The sequence below is a fragment of the Lissotriton helveticus genome (genome assembly GCF_964261635.1).
Source record: "Lissotriton helveticus chromosome 1_1 unlocalized genomic scaffold, aLisHel1.1 SUPER_1_unloc_54, whole genome shotgun sequence".
Classification (NCBI taxonomy): Eukaryota; Metazoa; Chordata; class Amphibia; order Caudata; family Salamandridae; genus Lissotriton; species Lissotriton helveticus.
Genome location: NW_027611697.1, coordinates 829398 through 855450, shown reverse-complemented (window position 1 = coordinate 855450; position 26053 = coordinate 829398). Strand labels below are relative to the sequence as shown.

At 47.0% G+C, this 26053-nt stretch overlaps 1 protein-coding gene across 1 annotated transcript in view; it reads right to left on the bottom strand.

Annotated features, from left to right (window-relative positions):
• LOC144806221 (uncharacterized) overlaps positions 1 to 26053 on the bottom strand; it is a 61254-nt gene that overhangs the window by 19275 nt on the left and 15926 nt on the right. The window lies entirely within an intron of this gene.

Genomic DNA, 26053 nt, shown 5'->3' with positions numbered 1-26053 from the left:
CAGAGATAAGAACGATCAGGAAGACAGTACACGTCCAAAACGGACGACTGAAAAACATACTTACGAAAACGAAAACACCAGAACAGGAATGGGGGTGGCGGAAGCGGGAGACGGCGACAATGACAGCCAGGGACGACACCAAACCTCCAAGATACAAGTCAAAAAACGGGGCAATAGACATGGACTATAGGATACAGCAGGATGAAGAGGAAGAAGACACACCTGAAAAATGAGAGAAAAAATATTAGAAGAGGTGTGGGAATTTGAAAAGGATTAAGAAATTAAATATGGAACGGGAATTATAACAAGACCAAAGGAGAAATAACATCCATTAAAAGAAACATCAGGTAGGGAAAGCAATCAGGGAAACATACATCCGGAAAGAATGCAACACGACTATCAAAGGGAGCGACAACTATGAGAACAGGAACCATGAGGAAGGGGAAACGCAATACAGCAACAACGCCAATTAAGAGAACATCAAAGTTTCATCATGAAAGGATCAAAGCGAGCAAAAATCCAATCAACCAGGTTTGGAAGTGTCCATAACATCTGGCATGTGGCGTTGAAGAAAGGCGCGTAGAGCTGCAGGATCCTCATATGTGGTCGTCTTGTCCTTGTAGGTAACCTTGAAAAGACATGGATGCAAAAGACCATATCTGGCGCCAAGAGCTCGGAGTTGAGGTCTCATGTCCAAAAATCTCTTTCTCCGATCAGCAGTGGCCCTGGAGACATCCTGAGAAAGGTAGAGACGATGGCCTTCCCACATATTTTGTTTTTTGAGTTTGGCGGCTGAAAGGACATGCAAGAGGTCAGTGAACTGCAGGAACAACATGATGACGCCCCTTGGCTTAGAATTGGTCCTAGGACCGAGGCGATGAGCGCGTTGGATGTTAATGGAAGACAAGGCCGGAGCATCCAGGATCTTGGCCAGGAAGGACTGGAAGAAGAGAGTGGGGTTGGATCCCTCTGTGAGTTCCGGAAGTCCGTATAAGCGCAGGTTGTTTCTGCGGTTCCTATTTTCCAAATCCTCCGTTAGACGTTTAAGTTGTAGGATCTCTGATTCCATTGAAGGGATGCGCGAACAGGCGGATTGCAAAGAGTCTGAAGATGACTCCAAAGAGGAAACTCGGGAGTCCAGAGATGACCATTTCTCCTGCATGGCCTGCATGTTGCTTTTGGTGGCTTCCATGAAGGGTTTGAAAGCACGTAACTCCTCCAAGATGAGCTCCATAGCAGAAGCAGAGGAGGCACTCCCAGGGGATGGTGGGTCTTTCTTCAGGCGTTTGGATGAAGCTGAAATGGAGGGAGTAGGCAGTTTTCCTCCAGAATGATTCTTAGGGATGGCCCCTTGATGAGAATCAGATTTAGACGGCCTACGTTCTTCCATATCTTGTGCAGGAGTGTCAGAATCAGAACTAAGAGGCAGCTTTGAAATCGTGGCGATCTTTAAATTGCGCAATTTCCCCATGTATGATAGGGGAGCAAGCAAGAAGAGTCAAAAATTCAATAGAGGAAGAGGACCTCTTATGGTGTAGTAAGATGCGCAGTAAATGTAGAGAGAAGAGGAAACACCACCTCAAGCCAACAGAGCGACGACAATTGAGTTGCAAAGGAAAATAGAACTTGCGACAAGCATGCGGGAAGAAGTGATGTTCCAGAAGGATTCAAGAGTAGAAAAACACTGGGAGGTCATGAGGAGGAAATTCCCACTCCCATGCAGGAACACAGAGGTGGAGGAGCAAATAGGTACGCAAAAGGGGGTGCGTCATACACTGCTGAAGCGCTGCTGGGAGATAGAGCTATCCTGGGAAAGTCAGGTAATCTCAAAAGCGCATGAAGAAAGAGTACTTGAGGGGGGGGCCGCCGTGGAAACACCCACAGATCATACTGAAAGAAAGTCCGGGGAACAGCAGGACGTGAGGAGAATCACAAGAGCCTCAAAATGGCGCCATAACTTCAATGACGAACCGCAGAAGGGGTAGTAGGCAGGGAAAAAGAGAAAAGTCACTCCTGGGTGCTCACCAGCATGTTGTTGGGTGTGTAGAGCCCACCAGAGGGCGAAGGAGTAGAACAGGAGCTTTCAGGAGCCTCCAGGCGGCCGCCGCTCGATATCGCGGCCGGCATTTAAAATGGCGGCCGCAGGTCGCTGAAGACGGGACACCGTGGCAAACGCCCCCGAAATGCGCCAAAACCGGGAAACAATGAGGGCGTTAAGCTCTCCTCATGTTCCGGTGTAAGAGCCCAGGATCATGTCCGCTGTAGGTGCGGAGAATATGCCAGAGAACGGTGAGGTGCGGAGGATGGTGACGGAGCCTCCGGGTCACGCCGCCATCTTAGCCGGCGTCCAGACCACGCCCCTCTTTGTTACAGTTCTAAGTCTGTAAGCATGGGCGTAAAATCCGTCCCACTCGCGGATTTTGCGGATTTTCGGCAAATTCGCAATCCGTGAACTCTTGCAAACTTGCCGAAAATTCGTAAATCCGTGCGAAGCGGATTTTTTGCTTGGTCACACTTGCCAACTAGAATACTATACAATTTCAGGGGAGTAAACACTTGCGAACATGTAGATGCGGCGGGCAGCGACAATCTCGCAATTGCGAGATTGCAAAATTTGCAATTTCGCACAAGAAATCCACCAGCAGGCAGCATAAACCTTGAAAATTATGATTTTTATCAGAATAACTCCTCAGGTTGACATTTGCCTGCACTTTTTTTTGTTGCAAGGAGTCCATTTTGGGGGTGGGGGGGTGGGAGGAAGGAAGTGCCCCACAGTCTCCAACTTCCTGTTCCTGTCCAGCAGGCTCCTCTCAGTGCTTTCTTCATGTGCTGGTCACTTTGATTTTGGATCTTGACCTGGAAGGATTACTGTTTGTGGATGCTGCTGGATATTTGGATTTTTGCTAAACTGAAAGCACTCAGCAGGTGCAAAAGTTCAATCTTATCATTAGTAACCATTCCCTGTAGTGCCTGGAAGGATTACTTTTTGTGGATGCTGCTGGAAATTTGGATTTTTGCAAAACTGAAAGCACTCAGCAGGTGCAAAAGTTCAATCTTATCATTAGTAACCATTCCCTGTAGTGCCTGGAAGGATTACTTTTTGTGGATGCTGCTGGATATTTGGATTTTTGCAAAACTGAAAGCACTCAGCAGGTGCAAAAGTTCAATCTTATCATTAATAACCATTCCCTGTAGTGCTTCCTGAGGGGCCCCTTCAGAGTTCAGTTGCCTACTTGCAACTATTCTATGACCCTGCTCTGACCCTCACAGCAGGCTCAGAGAAAGCAATTACAGATAAGGAAGCAGGTGCCAGCCAGGAAGTTCAAATTCCGTGACACATTAATCAGCCCCTAATTCATTTATGTCAGTTGAGGCAGGGCAGGTGTGCTTTTCCCCTCATAATCTACAGTGGTGAACTAGAGGGTGGCATGGGTGAGCCAGAGGGTGGCATGGGTGAGCCAGAGGGTGGCAGTGGTGAAACAGAGGGTGGCAGTGGTGAAACAGAGGGTGCTGTGATGAACCAGCCGTAGAAACAACATGTTCGCGACTGTTGCTACCCGACAAGTAAGTTCGCGTTTGCGAACTGGTAAAAAACTCTTGCGAAATGGAAGAAACACTTGCGAACACACAAAAAAAAGGAATCCGCAAAATTCGCGAGAGTTCGTGGATTTTGCGGATTGCGAATCCGTAAATACGCCATTTCACGGATTGCCAATTCGCAAAATCCGCCCATGCTTATAAGTCTGCAGTCTGATGGAGTTCTCCAACCTCACATTTGTTGCACTTGAAAATAAGAGCTGAACTTAAGGACAATGAGAATGATGAACAAGTGATAAGAAAGAGGTAATAGCTACAAAAGAGGAATTTTTAAAGGGAAAAGCAAGACTACTGTCCTACAAGAGTCTTAAACTTTGTAAGATGATACGAATAAGTAAGGAGAGCAGTAAAAATGAGACTGACACAAAGACGACATGAACTTCTGACAGAGGAATCAAGCTCAGAAGGTGACTCAGACGACTCTGCTAGCAACTACCTAGGAAAAAAACCTACTTCCCACTTTTTTTCGCTGAGTAGGGTTTACTGAGACAAGGACGAACAATGGAATATCCACACAAACAGAGGAAGAGAAAGACAGGAAAGAGCACATGAAAAAGATAACTCACCCCATAGGAAGAGAAAATAATTAATTCTCCATTATTAACTCATCACAACATTAACTGACAATGGATGAACTAAATATCCAGAACCTTTGGCTTATATTTCTGCCCCACTAGGGACTTAAATTACAGTTCATGTAGAATTGACATATTTCCGTTTCTAAGATATCAACATAAAATCAGACCCAAGCCAATGAACATGAGAATAGGGGAGCCCAATACAGAAAACATGACTTGTGTTCAAGAGACACTGATACTTCATGGCATTGGCTGGTCTGGATAATGGAAATATATGTGCAACGAAATAGCGGGAAGCGTTACTAGGAAAGGGGGCACAGACAGATCAGGGAAGCCTAACTCGCTTCAAAAAGCAAGCTAAATATAACTCCTCCTTGCCTCATGATAATCTGGATGTCTTTAGTGACTTGGTCGCCAAAGACTTGTTCAAATAAATTGTTCACCAGTCCAGGCAAGAAGGGAAGAATCAGATCTAACTTGAGTAATAGACAAAGGGAGGCCATTAACACATTCCGAAATGACAACATAAGTACCAATGTCATCCGATAAGGGTCAAGAATGTGGTTTAAATGATTGTTTGCAATTATGAACAAAAGGCTTTTCAATAAGTATTAAATACGGATTGTTGTGAAATGGGAGTGGCAAAATTTCCATTTGTGTAAAACACTACCCTCTACTGTGTTTTTACCTTCTAACAAATGTATGCAAGAACAAGGGGGGCGTATAGTGCCCTCCAACAATAGCTCACTGGAAAGCACAGCAATAAACTAAAACCATGTATTGCTGATTCTTGTTGGGAGCCTCCCATCATATTGTATAGATAGTGAGAATTATTTTCTACAAAAGATATACACAGAAGACAATCATATTTGACAATTACCTAGGATGTGATCTTGATAATTATGTATAAAACACATGCAAGGTCTAAGAGCCTATGAACATGCTTTTTGCAATAGACCAATATCTCCATATGACTATACATGGATGCCTAGGACCATGACTTTTGCCTAAATAACAATATTTCCATATTTAACGATAGATATTACTGACAAATCTCAGGGACAGCAATGGGCACCTGCTTTTCAAGCTAAGCAAATGTTTTTGTGGTCTGGTGGAAGGAACAAGTGTGTTGTGTAGTTCCCACTAATCCGTAGGACCTGCACGTTTGTTGGACAATATAAACTTTGGATGAGTTGCCTAGACTGGCTCCGGGCACCTCCGCAGGATGAGTTGGCCTAGAGAATAATTAAGCTCACAGTGCCACCATAAGACTTCCTAACCTTACCAGGAAGCGAATGGTTTCTGGCAACCTCTGAACGTGACAACTCTGACCACTCAGGGATCTTGGAAACAGAACAGAACCTTTTGCTCAGTGACTCAAGCTTACTTGCTCTCAGAGAAATATACAGAGAATACACAGTGGAACGTTTTCAATATATTTATTGAACCAACGTTATTCTTGTATAGAATATATAAGCTGAAATAATCAGGAGACCGAAGCAGCTGAAAGCGATTAAAGCACGTAAATAGTAGATATAGTTTTATCACGATGCTAAAACAGTGTTTATATGCAGGCATATAAGCAAGGCAGTAATCAGGCGGACTCCTACTCTGCGTGTACCTAGAGTGTGTGTGGGTGTGAAGCCAAGAATTCCCACTTAGAGACATGACAGGAGAGAATGCAGGCCACAAATTGGTTACAAACTGAACTTCCCCTCACGGAGATGCCAGCCCGCTGCATAGTGAAGTCTCAGCCCGCACGGACCCTCTGTGTCAGCTGTAGCGCCTCCTCTACTAATCTATTGGGATGCTCATTATTTATAATAGAAAGCATCTTTGTGATGTACGTATAGGTTAGACAATGCTATGGATATGTAGATAGCCCTCTCACCCTGTGGATGAAGATAGAGATGACATTTGTACTTAGTGCGTCAAGAGGCCTTGTACATGGTGTTAGAGGCATCGTGGTAATGTTGGGAGAAGGTAGATGTGTAAACAAAGTAGTCTTAGAGAAACTACTCCAACATTGTCATGCATGTAAATATGTGCAAAAGGTCACAGCTGAAATGTTACTGTAAAAAATAGGACAATATTTGAAATGAGCTACTTCGCTACATGGGCCTAGACCGGGCACATAACAGGTGGTCTGGATATCACAAAATGAAAATATGACAAACCATACGCTGATTTGGATCGGGGATACAGATGGCCTTTCCCTGCTGTGGGACGGATGTTAAATGTAAGACGATAAAGATGAACATTGCCGGCTCCATCTTGTATAACGAAAGCCCCCACGAGCATGTAAGCGGCAACCATTTTAGTCTCTGCAGCCATTTCCCACATTGCTGGTCACCTGCGCAACACCCCGGCCGCCCTCATCCCCCCGCGCTCTGACTGAACCCGAGCACACATACCGGGGTCGTAAAACCATGTCAGCATGACAATACCGTAGAGCCACTTCCCGCACCAAACCCACTTGTCATTTCATCCTCTGCGCACGATCAGGCCCCTCTGATAACCTCCTCCACTGCACCTGGCCACTCAATCCAGTCCCAGGCGCTAAACAACCCCCGTGGACTTAGTTTATTGCCCATGTAACAACAGAACTTGCTTCCCCAACAAAGAGGCCGGAATTTAATCAATGACCCGACCCTTTGATCTGACCTATCCCACGTGTTTTAGGTCCTGTTGGAATGTCCAGCTGCGAGATATCGATCATCTGTAAGGTCTGGGAGGGGGAACATTTGCTGCTGGACTTGTGTGGGAACTATCTTAAGGCGGGGATTCCAAGGATGTTTCACTATGTAATAAACGGATGTCAGGATTGTTTGATCATGTAATAAACGGGCGAAAGAAACATATAAAAGGCCAGGCCTCAGAGATGCAGTTAGAGCACCTCCTGACGATAGCCCAGGTGTCGGATGCGATGTACTCTCCTCTAGAGCAATAAACTTGTTCTTCGCCTATCAACCCCCAGCGCCTGCCTCGTTATTTTGATCGCTAATCTTAAGGTGAATTAGAGGTGGTTTGCACCAAGTGGCATCGAAAGTCTTGAGAGTCTCGCTGCTTTTCATCACGGAAGTAGGGAAAAGTCTAAAAGATTACTCCAGAGACAGACAAAAACTGATCTCAACCTAAAATTCCCTCATTAGATAAGAAATAAATCTATAAATGATCTGGCTATCCATACTGAGCTAGAGAAGCACATATGGTCAAAAGCCTACATAGAAAGGAAAAAGCAGGGAGTTGTGAATAGCGTGCATCCACAGAAACTGATAGAAAGTATTCCCTATGGTGAAATGCTACGGACCCGTAGAAACTGTGATAACCAAGAAGTGTATGAGAAGGAAGAAAAAAGTAAGCAGCCAGCAGCCAAGCGAGAACCCAGAACATGAATAAACTACTTTTAAATCAGAGACACCAAAGGAGGGACCTGATATTACCGTAAGGTTCATCACTACATACAATACGAGGTACACCACAGCAAGACAAATTCTAAGCATTGGAAAATATTAAAAGCTGATCAGGTGATTGGACACAATATTACCTCACATCCCTCCATCACATATCGTAAAGCCCTATCCTTAAAGGACAAACATGCTCATAGCTATGTAGATAGTCCAATGAGAGAAAGGGGCCATCTGATCTAAAAGGTTTCTGAAAATGAGGGAAATGTATGGCTTGTAAATCTGGTATCAAAATAAAGGAGGTTATTCTGCATAACAGGAAGGAAAAGCAATCAATTCATAACCTGCAGCACAGATTTCTGTGTCTATATACCTGAAAGAATGTACACACAGAAAACAACAACAACTAGATGTTCCCCATTGGCAAGTGATGGAGCACATGAGAGGCATCAAACACGCGGACTTAAATTCACCAGTGTCTGGAGATTTAGTAAAATGCCATGATAGCATTGTAGACGCGCTCGGTTTCTTTGGCCTTATATCAGAGGAGGTAATCAAAAGAAGAAATTAAAAAGAATCAATTTAAGATATAATAAAGAGCTGGGTACCGAGGAAGTCAAGGCCCTGAATAAAGATTCAGAATTACATGGGCACATATGATGAATACTGATGTCGAATCTGCAAACTTTCCCACTACTGACACTCTCTGGAACACATGTTAAAAAAAGCCATCATTTTGGCAGGAGATACATTGGGGAGTAGGGGCGCTACGTGGCGCACAAGCGGAATGGCCGCGGTTGTCTGAGGCTCCCGCAGTCCGGTTCCTGATCCTGCATTTATCCTCACCTGATTGATCCCGCTGATGCTCCAACATGCTCGGCATCGATGGCTGACATCCCTGTGACACTAATGAACTGACATCTGGCCGCCTACATTGCGGAGATTACCCTAATCTGTTGCCGTGTGGCCGCCGCGTACATACAGTTGAGCTGCCCTGTAGCGCTGCGGGACGCCGCCTGCTACGCAAGAGCCGGGGACTCCACGTGGTGAGTGGGCCGCATGCGAGACGGGGAGACCTCTTGGGTGGAGCGGATCCATTCTGGTGGCAGGCGATAAGCGGAGGACCTCGCGGGACAGGGACGCCTTCCTCGGCGCTATCTTTCAAGTCGGTCCTATTTCCTTGCCGACAGCTTCAGGGTACGGGACTCAATAAGTAATATATTAATTTCTGGATGGACGCTATGATAGGTGTCCCTGGATGTAATGCTTTTTCGCGCAGGTTCTGAGCAGGACCGACCCTGACGAGGAAACAGACCTGGATGCTGGATGTTTTCACGGCGCTCCGCAACATAACTCGTTACATTCAGGGACACCTATCATAGTGTCCATCCAGAAATTAATATATTACTTATTGAGACCTGATTACTATACGTACTGGAGGAGAATTAATTTGAAAGTAAACTCCTACGTCAGGACCGTGTTCCTGTTCAATGCATACTGGCATTCCTCTATATAACAGAAAGTTGTGGACCTCACTACTTATAGACAGATTTAATTCAGCACCTGAGAATTAGGTTTGCCACCTGGGTAGCATTGCACTGAAGTGCTGCAGACGCTCAAATCCCCTTTTCTCTGCCCTGAGGTAGCCCAATTTGGGCGAAACGCGTTGGCTGCCATCTCTGTCAAGATTGTGTTTGAAGACTGCAATAAAAATATTTGAAGAAAAACTTGAAGGACCGCACTCCTTTTTGAATATATATGAAGATGTCAGAACACAAATACCTGATTAAGCTTGCTGACTCTTGCACAGGAACAGAGATCCTTGAACCCAAATCCCTCTCAGCAATGCTGGTAGGTCTTTATTCAGAACCTCCCATCATTACCTGAAGGGACGGGGGAATCGGATAAAACAAAAAATAAACAGAGAAGAGACTTGTCCAGCGCTGCTTCCTTCAGTCCGCTACTCTTGGGTGAACTTGTTTATGGAAACCTAAAACAACAACACAACATTACAGTCTGCCCTTCTGTTAACTATCTTGGTCTATTCTACTATTTTCTTTTGTCTCCTCTCACCCACCCATGCGCTGCTGGACCTGAGCTCCTCTTCTGGCTTTTGGTTATGATTCTCTTCACCTCTAATTAATTGTTACTATATAAAAGAGATAACAGAAATATTAATTTCTTTTCTAGTGAGTTGAAGGCTGGTTTATCTATAGGCTTGAAAGTGCACTTACTTCACCAATCAGGGTGACTGCTTCTAAATGGGTTTCTGTTATTTTCTGTACTTTCAAATCTGTTCTTTAGAGGGACTAATTCAGACCTTTACTTGTCTTTTGCAGGTAGATGAACCATTCCCTCTTAGTCGCTTTCTTGGTGAGTATTACACATGTACTTCGTATTTATTTATTTCCTTACATGACTGAGAACCTTTCTACTGTACTTCCTAGAAGGCCTCTGGCCTCTCTGTTCTCTGTTACAGGACTACAGCACTCTAGATGTTCCCTTCAGGACAGGTAAGTAATCATGAAACTTTTATTCAGTAACTGCGAATGTTCCCTTAGCTTTTGTCTTCTCAATGTCTGTGTTCCAGCACTTTGCGTTTCTCCTCAGACACTCCTTTTAGACTCCTACTCTTCGACCTCCTCACTGTGGGTTCTATTGCTCCTCTACGCCGACTCCCAGCTCAGACGATAAAGTCTTTTGAATGACGGTAAAGTTTAACAGGGAACTCGTGCTTGACTTCGTGCGCCGAGATTCCGAGTTAAATACCTCCGCAGCAAGATTACAAGACAAGCGGATGCTCCGCTTATGATTTCTAAAATTACTTCAGCTAATTTGTGTCGCACCGGGAAAACAAACCACTTCTGGCCAGGTTCTTCAGTGAAGTGCGCAGTTCCCTGGGCTCTCGCGCTCCACATCAAATTTTCAGCAGTAACGGTCAGAAAGACTGGAACGTCTACTGCCCTCTGCTCTGGCGTCGACGGCAGCCATCTTAAGTCTCCACGACAGTACCCTATCAGACCAAGTGTTCTTAATAGGTTGTAATCCAGAATGCACCGTAGTTGGACAGAAAAGAATGTAACCAAGGATTCGGGTCCTGACAGAAGGCCATTTGAAAATAACTTGATTCATACTCTGTTTTCTATATTGTTGCCTCTCTGTTCTTTATGTTGTCTGTATAACTAGGGTTCTCTAGCAGTGGACCTAAGAGGTGGGCAACTATGGCAAATAAGGTTTTGCATTGACTATCGTATATATATTAGGGTTGTGCAACTGTTGATTCCTACTGCTATCTTTTGCTTGTTAGGACTACTGAAAAACGCGGCGGGATGATAGCCTTTCCTGTGCATACCCTATGCATTGCTGCTAGATACGCGAAACGTGGGACTGCATGGGTATATGGCTTTAAAGATGCTGTAGTTACATTAACTACTAAGATACTGGAAATCGGTTCCCTACAAATTATATGGGGAGAGGATATTAATGTGGCGATACGACCTACACAGGATAGAGCTGATGGGTTCGCACTCAACAAACCTAAGTCAAGGGAGGCTCTGATGGGGATCTTAGATGGGGAAGCGCCTTGATGCCTACGGGTTTAGTTGCGCTATCTATATATTTCATTTAATAATAATAATAATAATAATAATAAGGTGACTTGATAGACGGATGGAGACATATGTACCCCCATGGGAAGGAAGGCACTCATTTCACCTCTGCCACAAACACATGGGCACGGATGGATTACATCCTGCTGTCGAGGGGCCTCGTAAATGGGTTGGACAGAGCAGCTCACTTACCCAGGACGTATTCTGACCACAGTCCAGTCCTGATTCATTTGCAGGTACCAGGGTGGGATAGCCCCAGGCCACAGTGGAGATTACGCCCTATGGCCTTGCTGGACGAAGTCTTTAGGACAGAACTTGGGGAGGAAATTGCTGATTTCTTCCCTCGCAACAAGGACACTGTTGATAGTGTTGAGATCATTTGGGAGGCTTTCAAAGTGAAGATACGAGGATATTGTATCTCCAAGAGCTTTGGTGACCTCCGGGACATACAAAGGACGATACGTACCCTTGATCGTGAACTGAAAGACCTTGAGCGACGGATGGCAGGGGGGACAGGGTCACAGATACATGCCGCCTTAAGTGCTAAACTAACACAATATGAGGAAGAAGCATAGAGGGAATCCAAGTTTCGGGGTAAACACTGGATGGCTAGGAATTATTGTGAGGGGGAACGACCTGGGAAAACTCTTGCAGCACTGATACGCACCCCGCGCTTTAACAACACAGTGTTAGAACTCACCACAGCGGCAGGGCAGGTGGTTAGGGATACTGAGAGTATACTGAAGGCATTTCACTCCCACTACACTACGTTGTATACCACCAATAATGCTCAAGACGTACAGTATGATGCCTTCCTTGCTGAGCTTGCCTTATGCTGGCTTAGCGACGGACATAGGTCCATCCTTGGTGCCCAATTTGAGTCAGACGAAATCAGGGACGCTATAATGTCCCTTAAGAATTTATTTAGTGTGTTTTATATAGCCCGCAGCTACCCCAACGGGGTGTCCCGGCGCTTTCTGTGTATATGCTGGGTCTCACTCATAGGTAAATTAGCAGAAGAGGAATGTTTTCAAGGCCTTACGGAAAGGCAGCTCCTCCTGAATCTGCCTAATGGAGTGAGGCAGTTTGTTCCATTGATAGGAGGCACAAGCCTGGAAGGTTTTCCCCCCAGAGCGTTCTTTCTTAAATCTGGGGGTACACAGCAAGTTTTTTGAGCTGGATCGAAGGTGTCTTGCATTGCTGTAGGGGCGGAGACAGAAAGAAAGATATGCGGAGCCCTTTCCCTTAAATTGTGCGATGTGCCAAGGTGAGTGCTTCGTCGATAAGGAGAGATATGTACCCGAAGGGAGATGCCACAGACCAACCGGACTGCAGCATTCTGGACTATCTGTAACCGGTAGCAGAGGCCCGAAGCAAGGGCAAAGTACAGACTGTTGGCATAGTCCAAATGAGATGTTATTAATGCCTGGACAATGCTTTTCCTGGTATTACTAGGAAGAAAATCAATACATTTTTTAATCATCCTGCTTTTGGAGAGACATGCGGCAGTCACCGTCTGGACTTGGTTTTGGAAGGAGAGGCTGGAATCCCATCTAACCCCCAGGTTTTTTACTGATTTCTTGGGGGAGGGGGGCATGATCAAGTCATGAGGCCACCGGAGGTTTGAGTCCAATGGAGAGGATTGGTGGAAAAAGAGGACCTCGGTTTTCCCCGCTTTTAACCGAAGGAAATTGTTGTCCATCCAGCGGGCGATGTTGCGGAGGCAATCTTTTAGTGGGTCAAAAGTGGTGTGGGTAATAGTGTCATAAGAAAATAAAAGCTGAATGTCATCAGCGTAAGAGGTTGCCTTAATTCCTGACTGAGCAATGAGCTCTGCCAGGGGGGAAAAATAAACATTAAACAAAAGGGGGCTCAGTGAGGAGCCCTGTGGGACTCCCCATTTTATCGGCCGACTTTCGGAAGTGTGGGGGTGGGGGGGTAAACACCGCCTGTGTCCAATTGGATAGGAACGAGGACAGCCAGTTCAAGGCTTTGCCTTGGATGCCTTTAGCCCGGAGACGGTTAAGTAGGACGGATTGAGAGACGGTGCTGATGGCCTTCCAGCAGAGTTCTATAAAACGTATATAGACATAATGGCCCCCGTCCTTCGAGAAGTCTTCGAGGACGCACCGGAAGTGGAGGTACTACTGAGATCAATGCGTGAGGTGATGATTACCTCCCTTCTAAAGCCCGGTAAAGATCCCACCTCCTGTGATGCATATCGCCCGCTCTCCCTTATTAATTGCGATGCAAAAATCCTTGCTAAGGTTCTAGCCACTCGATTATCCCTGTTGATGACCAAAATTATATTGCCGGACCAGTCTGGCTTTGTCCCCGGACGCTCCACTACACACAATTTGCGAACCTTGTTTTCGATGATTCGGACAGTGGCCCCGGATTTTCCCGTAGCGGCGATTTTCCTTGACGCCTCTAAGGCGTTCGATTCCGTTGAGTGGAATTACCTCTTCGAGGTGTTGCGCCGAATGGGATTCCCCACGATATTTATTTCTTGGGTGCTGTTACTTTACAACTTACCGACTGCTAAGGTATTAATTAATGGCCACTTATCCCCTTCGATTGCTATTACCCGTGGTACCAGACAGGGATGCCCCCTTTGCCCCCTTTTGTTTGCCATTGCCATTGAGCCACTTGCATGTCGCATCCGACAGCTTCACCCCAGCGGAGCCTTTCGGTGCTTACAGCGCCAGATAGCTGTGTCGTTATACGCGGACGACCTAACACTGTTTGTCACTGATCCTCTTACTAATCTTAACCCCTGGCTTCGTGAATTTGTTATTTTTGGCAGAATGTCTGGATTTCAGATTAATTGGAATAAATCCCAGTTTTTCCCATTAACTGACGCTGTGGCGGAATTTCCCTTAGACTACCCATTACAATGGTGCCACTCAGACCTCAGGTACCTGGGCATACAAATGTCCAGAGATCACGAAGAGACACTTCGTCTTAATTACGGAGTGGCTATTACAAAATTAACAGCTGAGATCGACAGATGGATTTCCCTTCCTCTGTCTATGGTGGGGAGAGCTTCCCTCATAAAAATGGTGGTGCTACCTCGGTTTTTATACTTTTTTTAAATATTCCTTATTACACTGGTGCCTTTTTTTCAGAACTCTTCGCACAGAGTTGATCAGGTTGTTTTGGGGGGACAAGCAGCCCCGACTGCGGTGGTCGGTATTGACGCAATCCTATGCTAAAGGAGGTTTCGACCTGCCTGATTTTGAGGCCTATTATATTAGTGCCCAGGCGCATTATGCCTACTTCTGGATGAAACCCGTGCCTTTCATGCCACAATTGGCGGCAGAAGACTGGATAGCTAACCCGATCCCCTTGAATGGCCTATTATAGGCCTCTGTTGTGGCCATTGAGACACCGTACACGACGGTAACGTGCACTATAGATGCTTGGAAGCGTATTGCTAAAATCCTCTGTTCCCCTCTGCTATACTCAGCGAAAATGCCCCTTACTTATCATCCGCGACTGGCACTCCTCCAGGAGACGGGTTTCCAAATGTTGTGCAAACGCCTACACATGAGCACGTGGGGTGGCCTATTTACCGAGGGACACTCCACCACAATGGATAGCTTTTTCAAGGAATACAGACCTACTCCTCTTGATACCTTTTATTACATACGATTGCGACAGGGGGTGAAGGGGATTTTACCGGACTTCCTGCAGGAACCTGCTAACCTAGCACCGCTGCACTACATATTGGGGTCTAAGGATGGTACACATCTAGTTTCAGGCCTTTATAGTCAGATCAGGGAGCACCGACCAGGAGTAGATAGGTCCGCCCGGCTCCATTGGGAGGAGGATCTGCATATTAAAATTACGGACGAGCAGTGGCTTTATTGTTGTAATATTACCGCCAGAATATCTGCTAGTTGTAGGCTCAAAATAATACTTTATAGATTTTTGCAACGATTGTACTATACACCACTAAAAAAATTCAAATTCCATCTATCTGACAATGATAAGTGTGAACGGTGTCATGCGGAACATGCTGGTTTTTTATTTGGCGTGGGAATGCCCTGGTGTCTGGGAATTCTGGCAGCATGTACATGAGGCCTTGGAGATTATGGTAGGAGCTCCCTTGAATGTTGACCCCTTACTGCTTTTGTTGGGTTGCACAATGTCTGTCCCTAAAACTTATTGGAAATGTCTCGACGTTGTCACTTTGCTAGCAAAGAGAAAGGTGGCATGTCGCTGGGGGAGGGGTAGAGCCCCAAAATTTAAAGATTGGTTGGATGATGTCATATATTGTCAGGCACAGAATGCAATCTACGCTGATTCGCAGCCGCCCTCATGCAGACAGAAGGACATTTGGGGGCCGCTGACTGTATATCTTATCTCTCAAGGAGCAAATGATGGTGACTCTATATGTAATGATGTGGGCAGCACTGATGTTGGGGGTCTGGTTATGTAAACGTATTCACAATATATCATTTTTCAAGTTTGACACCTTGCGAATGTACTGCTTTGAGATATAATTGCTTTCGCTTTACCTTTGGATTGCCGTAGTGCCTTAATTCGACTGCTATGTTTCCACTGTTATTATGATATGCTCCTTCTACAGGTTATCGGTGATGTCCTGGTATGAGTCTATGGTTGGCACCTGATACATTTGCTTTTCTATGTCATTACCACTGTATGATGCTTGTCTTATTGCTCAATGATCTGTCTTAAATTTATATGCTTTCTTCTTACCTTGCATGGAACACGTACTATTAGACCCTTGTACTGTTGTTGTATATCTATGAAAATACCAAAATAAAGATTTTTTTAAAAAAAAGAAAAAAAGGCATCATTTCCTTGCAAGATTAAAAATATAGAATGTATCTACATTTCTCAGTGCACTACTTAGGGTAAGGGGGGTATACCTCACAATCATACTAGATTGATAATGCCCACTGAAGGCACAAAAAGTTGAACTTAAAAATCAGTGATGCCACTGCGATCCCCTGCGGCTACAAAATCACCCGCAAAAACAGCGTCGACCGACCAGGAGAAGGCAAAGCCATCATCCGCAAGAACACCCACCAACTGACCACTTACTTGAATGACTCAACGACTACCATGGAACACCTCCCCTTCCAGATCCAGAACAACCCCAACACCACCCTAATCTACAAGACCCCCAGCCCCCACCCGACCTACAATGAAGCCACCGTAGACCTCATCGCACCCCAGGCTCTAGCATCCACCGATTACATCCCACTCGGAGACCTCCACTTCCACTTGGACAACCCCAGTGACCAAAACACTGACTCCCTACTGGAGAACCTCGCCAACATTGGACTTAAGCAGCTAATCACTACATAGACCCACGCAGCCAGACAAACGTTAGACCTCGTCTTCTCTGTCATCGGGAACATCATCTACAGCCACACCACCGAACTCCTCTGGTCCAACCTGCACTGTGTGAACTTAGCAGTTCCCACCGTTCACCACCACCCTCACCCCCCTCCGCCACATCTGTTGTAGCTGAAGCAAGGCCACCGAAGGACTTCTTGTCATCTTTCTCAGCATGACCGCACTACCAGAAGATGCCAACACAGCAGCACACAACCGTCATCAATGGATCTCCAACTGAGCAGACACACCAGCACCCCTCAAAAAGACACCAGGCAGGCAAAACTTCAAGAAAGCCACCTAGTTCACTTCAGCCCTCCACAAGTCCAAACGTACCAGCAGACAACTCGAGAAGAGATAGAGGCACAACAAAATCCCAGAAACCCAAGCAAACCGCTGTCAACGCACACCACCTTCTCCTTAAAAACACAAAGAAAACGGCCATCAAAGACAGAATCAACGCCTATGCACACAACAGCACAGAAGTCTTTGCCATCGTCCAGGAGTTCTTCAGGCCCAACAGCGAGACCACAGACGTTTCACCCTCCCTAAGACCTGTGCAACAAACTCAGCACATTCTTCACCACAAGATCAGGCAGAACTACGACAGCTTTGACACCCAAGACCCTGCTACAATGCCTGCCACCACCCCACACAACAAGGCCTTACCCCAACATATCTTACTCAACTGGACTCCACTCACCACAGATGACACACTCAAGCATCCATTCCAGAGCCCCACTGGATCCTTGCCTGTTTCACATCTTCCATTGAGCAGCCGCAGCACCATCAACTGCGCCATCAAAACTGCCACATTCCCTGCTGCCTCAAAACACGCCAAGATCAACCCCCCTGCTGAAGAAGCCATTTGCAGACCCGACAGACCTCAAGTACCTCTCCCTTGACAAGGTCATCGAAAAGGCCCTCAACATCCAACTCTCCAAGTTCATCGAAGCGAACCATGTCCAGAACAACTCCCAATCTGGCTTCCAAAGTAATTATAGCACCGAGCTCAGACTCCTCGCCGCCATCGACGACATTCGCTCCCTCCTCAACTGGGGCGAAACCGCCACCCTCATCCTACTGGACCTCTTGGCCACCTTTGACAACATCTCCCACCGCACCTAATCACAAGATTCCAGGATGCTAGTATCCACAACAAATGCAGCTACAAGCTACAATGCACGGAAACCTGTAGGGATTCAAAAAGGCAATAATGTATTCACCAGACGTGACACTGACTGAGTTCAAGGCCGGGGTCTACGTGACCCATGGGGCACCAGATACCTGCTGTTGAAAGGGGACACAGCACACAGCTTCTCGAAGAAGCAGAGATGGTGACAGGCGGACTCCCAGGGACCACAAGTTTTGGCTGCAGGGGTCCGCAGCGTGCACCCACAAGGATACGGGCACTCTGGGACAGGCGGTCTCTCATGCGGCTGCGAAGGCCCGGGCTGGTGGTGGCGATTACTCTCGTCTTACAGCTCCGTGGTGGGCTCACAGCGGCAGCAGCTCTCTCTTAGCTGCAGCGGCCCACAAGACAATAGCGAGAATCCTCGACAATGGTGAGCAAGATGCGGGCAGACAGCGGCAGCAGCTCTCCCTTAGCTGCAACGGCCCACAGGACAAATCACAATGAGGCAACGTTGGCAAAGGTGCGGGCTCTCAGTGGCAGCAGCTCTCTCTCAAATGCGGCGGCCCACAGGACAGATCGCAATGATGCAAAGTTGGCAAAAGTGCGGGCACTCAGTGGCAGCAGCTCTCTCTTAGCTGCAGCGGCCCTAAGGACAAATCATGATGATGCAAAGTTGGCAAAGGTGAGGGCACTCAGCGGCAGCAGCTCTGTCTTAGCTGCGCCGGCCCACAGGACGAATCACGATGATGCAAAGTTGGCAACGGTGCGGGCACTCAGCGGCAGCAGCTCTCTCTTAGCTACGGCGGCACACATGACTAATTACGGTGATATAAAATTGGCAAAGGTGCGGGCACTCCACTGCAGCAGCTCTCTCTTAGCTGCGGAGGCCCACAGGAGGAATCACGATGATACAAAGTTGGCAAAGGTGCAGACACTCAGCGACAGCAGCTCTCTCTTAGCTGCGGCGGCCCACAGGACGAATCAAAGTGATACAAAGTTGGCAAAGGTGCGGGCACTCAGTGGCAGCAGCTCTCTCTTAGCTGCGGTGGCCCACAGGACGAATCACGGTGATACAAAGTTGGCAAAGGTGAGGGCACTCAGCGGCAGCAGCTCTCTCTTAGCTACGGCCGCCCACAGGATGAAGGATGGTCTCGACAAGGCTGGCACAATGCTGGTCACTCAGTGGCTACAGCTCTTTGTTAACTGCAGCGGCCCACACAGATTCAGCGAAGGTTCTGAAGGTGCATATTCAGGCAGGCTCTCAGCGGTGACAGCTCTCGCTTAGCTGCAGCGTCCCACACAGATTTAGCAAAGGTTCCCAGTCCGCGTTCCTCATAGTAGAACTAGAGAATCCGGATTGCAAGCAGAATTCCTCACACAGGAATTCCGACGGCTGACGGGGTGAAGTCTAATATCCCTGAGACTTCGGCAGGAGGCGCTCTCGATTCAGGCCCTCGAGTAGTTTCTTCAGAAAGCTTGGTGAAAGTTTCAAAAGCCCTTTCCTCTGTTCACTCGGACAGAGTTTCGTCTTGACATCCAGAAGGAACACACCTGGACGAGGTTCCAGGGCCGTGTTTTATACCTAAAAAGTCTTTGTTCTCTAAAGCCACAAATCACTCAATCCAGTCAGAACCAGTTCGGTGGGGTCGGGGAGAACTTAGTTTATGAGGCGGCATCTTGCCCTTTCAGAATGCCGGGGTCTCCTATCAGACGCCCAGTGTGTGGGGGGGTGGAGCCATCATTCACCTTGCCAGGCACGGCCTTGCTCAGATCAAAGAGTCACCCCTCCCCATGCTCTGAATACTGATCTCTCTCTCCAGCCAGGTCTGACCCAGCTGGTCCCGCTGCTCCAAAACCAGACGGCCAATATATATACTAGCAAAGCCTACAGGAAAGCTCAGGCAAGAAAACACCATCATTTCCAAAAGAGCCGTTTTCGAACATGGGATATATAAATGGTTCTTACTACAAGGTGTATCTCAATGTCCTGAGCATAAACATATCAAACTTGATGTTCCTATCAGGTTCTGGGGGTTAGATAGGATTATAGAAGGTTATCGTCAACCTGCTCATTCTGGCTTATGAGAACGGATAGCTTCATGATGGTAACAGTGAAATGGAGGGTAACTCGCTATTAGAACATGCTACACAGAGCTGGGCATTATGGTTATCCTAATTCATACAGTCATCTTTACACAGGGAGCATTTGTGCTGTGGCACAAATGATTAGCAGTAGCACGGTGTCCAGAGCATCTAAATCCAGCCAACATAAAAGATAGGAAGCGAAAAGAGGAAGGGAGACCCACACCAATGATGCTAGGTCTAACAAAACATAATTGAAGCAGCGGTTTAAAGCAACAAATGGAACGTTGATTTTCTTTCTTTTGCTCTATTTTGCTAGCTTACTGTGACAAACAGAGAGAACACGATTATTTATTCAACTCCTTAGATAGAGGAAAGGTGGAATCATGGAATCTTTCTGCATGTTTCTACATGTTCCGAGGTACTGCAGCTTTTTTTATGACTTGTATTGAACTGTTTCTAATATCTGTGTGCAAAAAATATCCCACAGGTTTTTGATGTGTGGAGAAGTGTGGCTCAATGGGTGGAGAAGTGTGGCTCAATGGTAAGAGCGGCAGACCCTGATGCAGAGGTCTAGCCCGGGACCAGGGCTCAATTCCCCGCCTCGGCGGGTCTTGGGCTAAGAAATTCCACGGACCTGATAATTCTCGCCTCGGGCCTATTCCAATCATGGAGTCCCACTCTGCAACTCTGGGCAATAGCTTGCTTAATCTCCACAACGGCCCCCACAACTCTAAGGATGCCTGGCCTCCACCTTGGGGGTGCCCAGGAGTGGACACCTCACAGGGAAAGCCAGGATGGGTTCCACAGCGCTATTCGTACAAGCGCCTTGAGAACCTTGTGGGTGAGTAGCGCGCTATACAAGTATCAATTTACATTTTTTTTACAATTTACATTAATGTGTTTAATTTTGCACTAGAGCCTTTATTTTTATTCTTCATGTTTGCAAACGTAATTGCTCTTTCATATGAAAGAGCTGCGCACAAGGTTTTAAGTGGTTTGTGGTAAAGGTGATGGTGTGAACATGCATTATATGAGCTAAAGTACCACCTGGCGCACATTATAAGATTACTGCAAGTCACCTCGGAGTCACATAACCTTATAAATTAACTCTGCCTTCGGCCTCGCTCCTCTATATAGTTATGGAACGCCTCGCTGACATGCAATATCCTTATAATGTGTGGCCGGAGGTACTTTATCCCTAATATATTTTCACTGAATAAGGTTAAAGTGAAATTATAGTTGGTTTTGTTACACCTTAATGGATCTTAAAAAAAAAAAATCGCTTAAAAATCAAGGGTAAAGAGCATTTATAGTTAAAACTTAAAACGGATCAAACCACTGCAATATGCAAGTTCTAGTTAGAACCACAATCCATAACTCGCACTACGGGTGTGTAAACCCTAACTCATGATGCGATGACATTTTACATACTTAAAGAGTTTGCTGCCTCCTCTTAGCAATTAGGAAAATCACTATGCAGAGGAAGTCCACGAGGGCGCCTAGGATAGAAACATGGCGAGCGGATGTTATGAAGTGGGGCAGAATAGAAGGGGCAGCCCTCAGGAAGGAGGAAGAAGGTGGTAGGAGGAAAGCCCCGCTAGCGATGGACTGGGAGGTCATGCTATTGGAAATGGCGGACAAGGACCAGCCGCCGTCCCGGGACACCTGAATGCATTGAGGCCATGAGGGAAGTGGGTGGATTAAAACGGACCCTTGGATTGCACCAGGGGGGTTGGTAGAATCGCGGCTCAATATTTCTGGAGGGGAGTGGATAAAGCAGGGGAGTCAAAACTAGACCGGCTAGGAGAAATGGAGCACCATAGTTGGCAGGGAAGGGGAGGGATAGTTGGGGAGCGTGTGGGTGGGCATACATAAACCCTGCAGTAAACAGAGTCACTCCCTACTGTATGCACAACTGGGAAGTTATGTACTAGACGGGGATGCTACGATATGTGTGTGGAGTTGGGGAGAAAAATGAAAAACGTGTTGTACTGCAAATTTGCCATAATGATTACACTCATCTGACCATCGACGACATTCGCTCCCTCCTCAACTGGGGCGAAACCGCCACCCTCATCCTACTGGACCTCTTGGCCACCTTTGACAACATCTCCCACCGCACCTAATCACAAGATTCCAGGATGCTAGTATCCACAACAAATGCAGCTACAAGCTACAATGCACGGAAACCTGTAGGGATTCAAAAAGGCAATAATGTATTCACCAGACGTGACACTGACTGAGTTCAAGGCCGGGGTCTACGTGACCCATGGGGCACCAGATACCTGCTGTTGAAAGGGGACACAGCACACAGCTTCTCGAAGAAGCAGAGATGGTGACAGGCGGACTCCCAGGGACCACAAGTTTTGGCTGCAGGGGTCCGCAGCGTGCACCCACAAGGATACGGGCACTCTGGGACAGGCGGTCTCTCATGCGGCTGCGAAGGCCCGGGCTGGTGGTGGCGATTACTCTCGTCTTACAGCTCCGTGGTGGGCTCACAGCGGCAGCAGCTCTCTCTTAGCTGCAGCGGCCCACAAGACAATAGCGAGAATCCTCGACAATGGTGAGCAAGATGCGGGCAGACAGCGGCAGCAGCTCTCCCTTAGCTGCAACGGCCCACAGGACAAATCACAATGAGGCAACGTTGGCAAAGGTGCGGGCTCTCAGTGGCAGCAGCTCTCTCTCAAATGCGGCGGCCCACAGGACAGATCGCAATGATGCAAAGTTGGCAAAAGTGCGGGCACTCAGTGGCAGCAGCTCTCTCTTAGCTGCAGCGGCCCTAAGGACAAATCATGATGATGCAAAGTTGGCAAAGGTGAGGGCACTCAGCGGCAGCAGCTCTGTCTTAGCTGCGCCGGCCCACAGGACGAATCACGATGATGCAAAGTTGGCAACGGTGCGGGCACTCAGCGGCAGCAGCTCTCTCTTAGCTACGGCGGCACACATGACTAATTACGGTGATATAAAATTGGCAAAGGTGCGGGCACTCCACTGCAGCAGCTCTCTCTTAGCTGCGGAGGCCCACAGGAGGAATCACGATGATACAAAGTTGGCAAAGGTGCAGACACTCAGCGACAGCAGCTCTCTCTTAGCTGCGGCGGCCCACAGGACGAATCAAAGTGATACAAAGTTGGCAAAGGTGCGGGCACTCAGTGGCAGCAGCTCTCTCTTAGCTGCGGTGGCCCACAGGACGAATCACGGTGATACAAAGTTGGCAAAGGTGAGGGCACTCAGCGGCAGCAGCTCTCTCTTAGCTACGGCCGCCCACAGGATGAAGGATGGTCTCGACAAGGCTGGCACAATGCTGGTCACTCAGTGGCTACAGCTCTTTGTTAACTGCAGCGGCCCACACAGATTCAGCGAAGGTTCTGAAGGTGCATATTCAGGCAGGCTCTCAGCGGTGACAGCTCTCGCTTAGCTGCAGCGTCCCACACAGATTTAGCAAAGGTTCCCAGTCCGCGTTCCTCATAGTAGAACTAGAGAATCCGGATTGCAAGCAGAATTCCTCACACAGGAATTCCGACGGCTGACGGGGTGAAGTCTAATATCCCTGAGACTTCGGCAGGAGGCGCTCTCGATTCAGGCCCTCGAGTAGTTTCTTCAGAAAGCTTGGTGAAAGTTTCAAAAGCCCTTTCCTCTGTTCACTCGGACAGAGTTTCGTCTTGACATCCAGAAGGAACACACCTGGACGAGGTTCCAGGGCCGTGTTTTATACCTAAAAAGTCTTTGTTCTCTAAAGCCACAAATCACTCAATCCAGTCAGAACCAGTTCGGTGGGGTCGGGGAGAACTTAGTTTATGAGGCGGCATCTTGCCCTTTCAGAATGCCGGGGTCTCCTATCAGACGCCCAGTGTGTGGGGGGGTGGAGCCATCATTCACCTTGCCAGGCACGGCCTTGCTCAGATCAAAGAGTCACCCCTCCCCATGCTCTGAATACTGATCTCTCTCTCCAGCCAGGTCTGACCCAGCTGGTCCCGCTGCTCCAAAACCAGACGGCCAATATATATACTAGCAAAGCCTACAGGAAAGCTCAGGCAAGAAAACACCATCATTTCCAAAAGAGCCGTTTTCGAACATGGGATATATAAATGGTTCTTACTACAAGGTGTATCTCAATGTCCTGAGCATAAACATATCAAACTTGATGTTCCTATCAGGTTCTGGGGGTTAGATAGGATTATAGAAGGTTATCGTCAACCTGCTCATTCTGGCTTATGAGAACGGATAGCTTCATGATGGTAACAGTGAAATGGAGGGTAACTCGCTATTAGAACATGCTACACAGAGCTGGGCATTATGGTTATCCTAATTCATACAGTCATCTTTACACAGGGAGCATTTGTGCTGTGGCACAAATGATTAGCAGTAGCACGGTGTCCAGAGCATCTAAATCCAGCCAACATAAAAGATAGGAAGCGAAAAGAGGAAGGGAGACCCACACCAATGATGCTAGGTCTAACAAAACATAATTGAAGCAGCGGTTTAAAGCAACAAATGGAACGTTGATTTTCTTTCTTTTGCTCTATTTTGCTAGCTTACTGTGACAAACAGAGAGAACACGATTATTTATTCAACTCCTTAGATAGAGGAAAGGTGGAATCATGGAATCTTTCTGCATGTTTCTACATGTTCCGAGGTACTGCAGCTTTTTTTATGACTTGTATTGAACTGTTTCTAATATCTGTGTGCAAAAAATATCCCACAGGTTTTTGATGTGTGGAGAAGTGTGGCTCAATGGGTGGAGAAGTGTGGCTCAATGGTAAGAGCGGCAGACCCTGATGCAGAGGTCTAGCCCGGGACCAGGGCTCAATTCCCCGCCTCGGCGGGTCTTGGGCTAAGAAATTCCACGGACCTGATAATTCTCGCCTCGGGCCTATTCCAATCATGGAGTCCCACTCTGCAACTCTGGGCAATAGCTTGCTTAATCTCCACAACGGCCCCCACAACTCTAAGGATGCCTGGCCTCCACCTTGGGGGTGCCCAGGAGTGGACACCTCACAGGGAAAGCCAGGATGGGTTCCACAGCGCTATTCGTACAAGCGCCTTGAGAACCTTGTGGGTGAGTAGCGCGCTATACAAGTATCAATTTACATTTTTTTTACAATTTACATTAATGTGTTTAATTTTGCACTAGAGCCTTTATTTTTATTCTTCATGTTTGCAAACGTAATTGCTCTTTCATATGAAAGAGCTGCGCACAAGGTTTTAAGTGGTTTGTGGTAAAGGTGATGGTGTGAACATGCATTATATGAGCTAAAGTACCACCTGGCGCACATTATAAGATTACTGCAAGTCACCTCGGAGTCACATAACCTTATAAATTAACTCTGCCTTCGGCCTCGCTCCTCTATATAGTTATGGAACGCCTCGCTGACATGCAATATCCTTATAATGTGTGGCCGGAGGTACTTTATCCCTAATATATTTTCACTGAATAAGGTTAAAGTGAAATTATAGTTGGTTTTGTTACACCTTAATGGATCTTAAAAAAAAAAAATCGCTTAAAAATCAAGGGTAAAGAGCATTTATAGTTAAAACTTAAAACGGATCAAACCACTGCAATATGCAAGTTCTAGTTAGAACCACAATCCATAACTCGCACTACGGGTGTGTAAACCCTAACTCATGATGCGATGACATTTTACATACTTAAAGAGTTTGCTGCCTCCTCTTAGCAATTAGGAAAATCACTATGCAGAGGAAGTCCACGAGGGCGCCTAGGATAGAAACATGGCGAGCGGATGTTATGAAGTGGGGCAGAATAGAAGGGGCAGCCCTCAGGAAGGAGGAAGAAGGTGGTAGGAGGAAAGCCCCGCTAGCGATGGACTGGGAGGTCATGCTATTGGAAATGGCGGACAAGGACCAGCCGCCGTCCCGGGACACCTGAATGCATTGAGGCCATGAGGGAAGTGGGTGGATTAAAACGGACCCTTGGATTGCACCAGGGGGGTTGGTAGAATCGCGGCTCAATATTTCTGGAGGGGAGTGGATAAAGCAGGGGAGTCAAAACTAGACCGGCTAGGAGAAATGGAGCACCATAGTTGGCAGGGAAGGGGAGGGATAGTTGGGGAGCGTGTGGGTGGGCATACATAAACCCTGCAGTAAACAGAGTCACTCCCTACTGTATGCACAACTGGGAAGTTATGTACTAGACGGGGATGCTACGATATGTGTGTGGAGTTGGGGAGAAAAATAAAAAACGTGTTGTACTGCAAATTTGCCATAATGATTACACTCATCTGTGATGATTGTACATTCACGAATAAAGTTCGT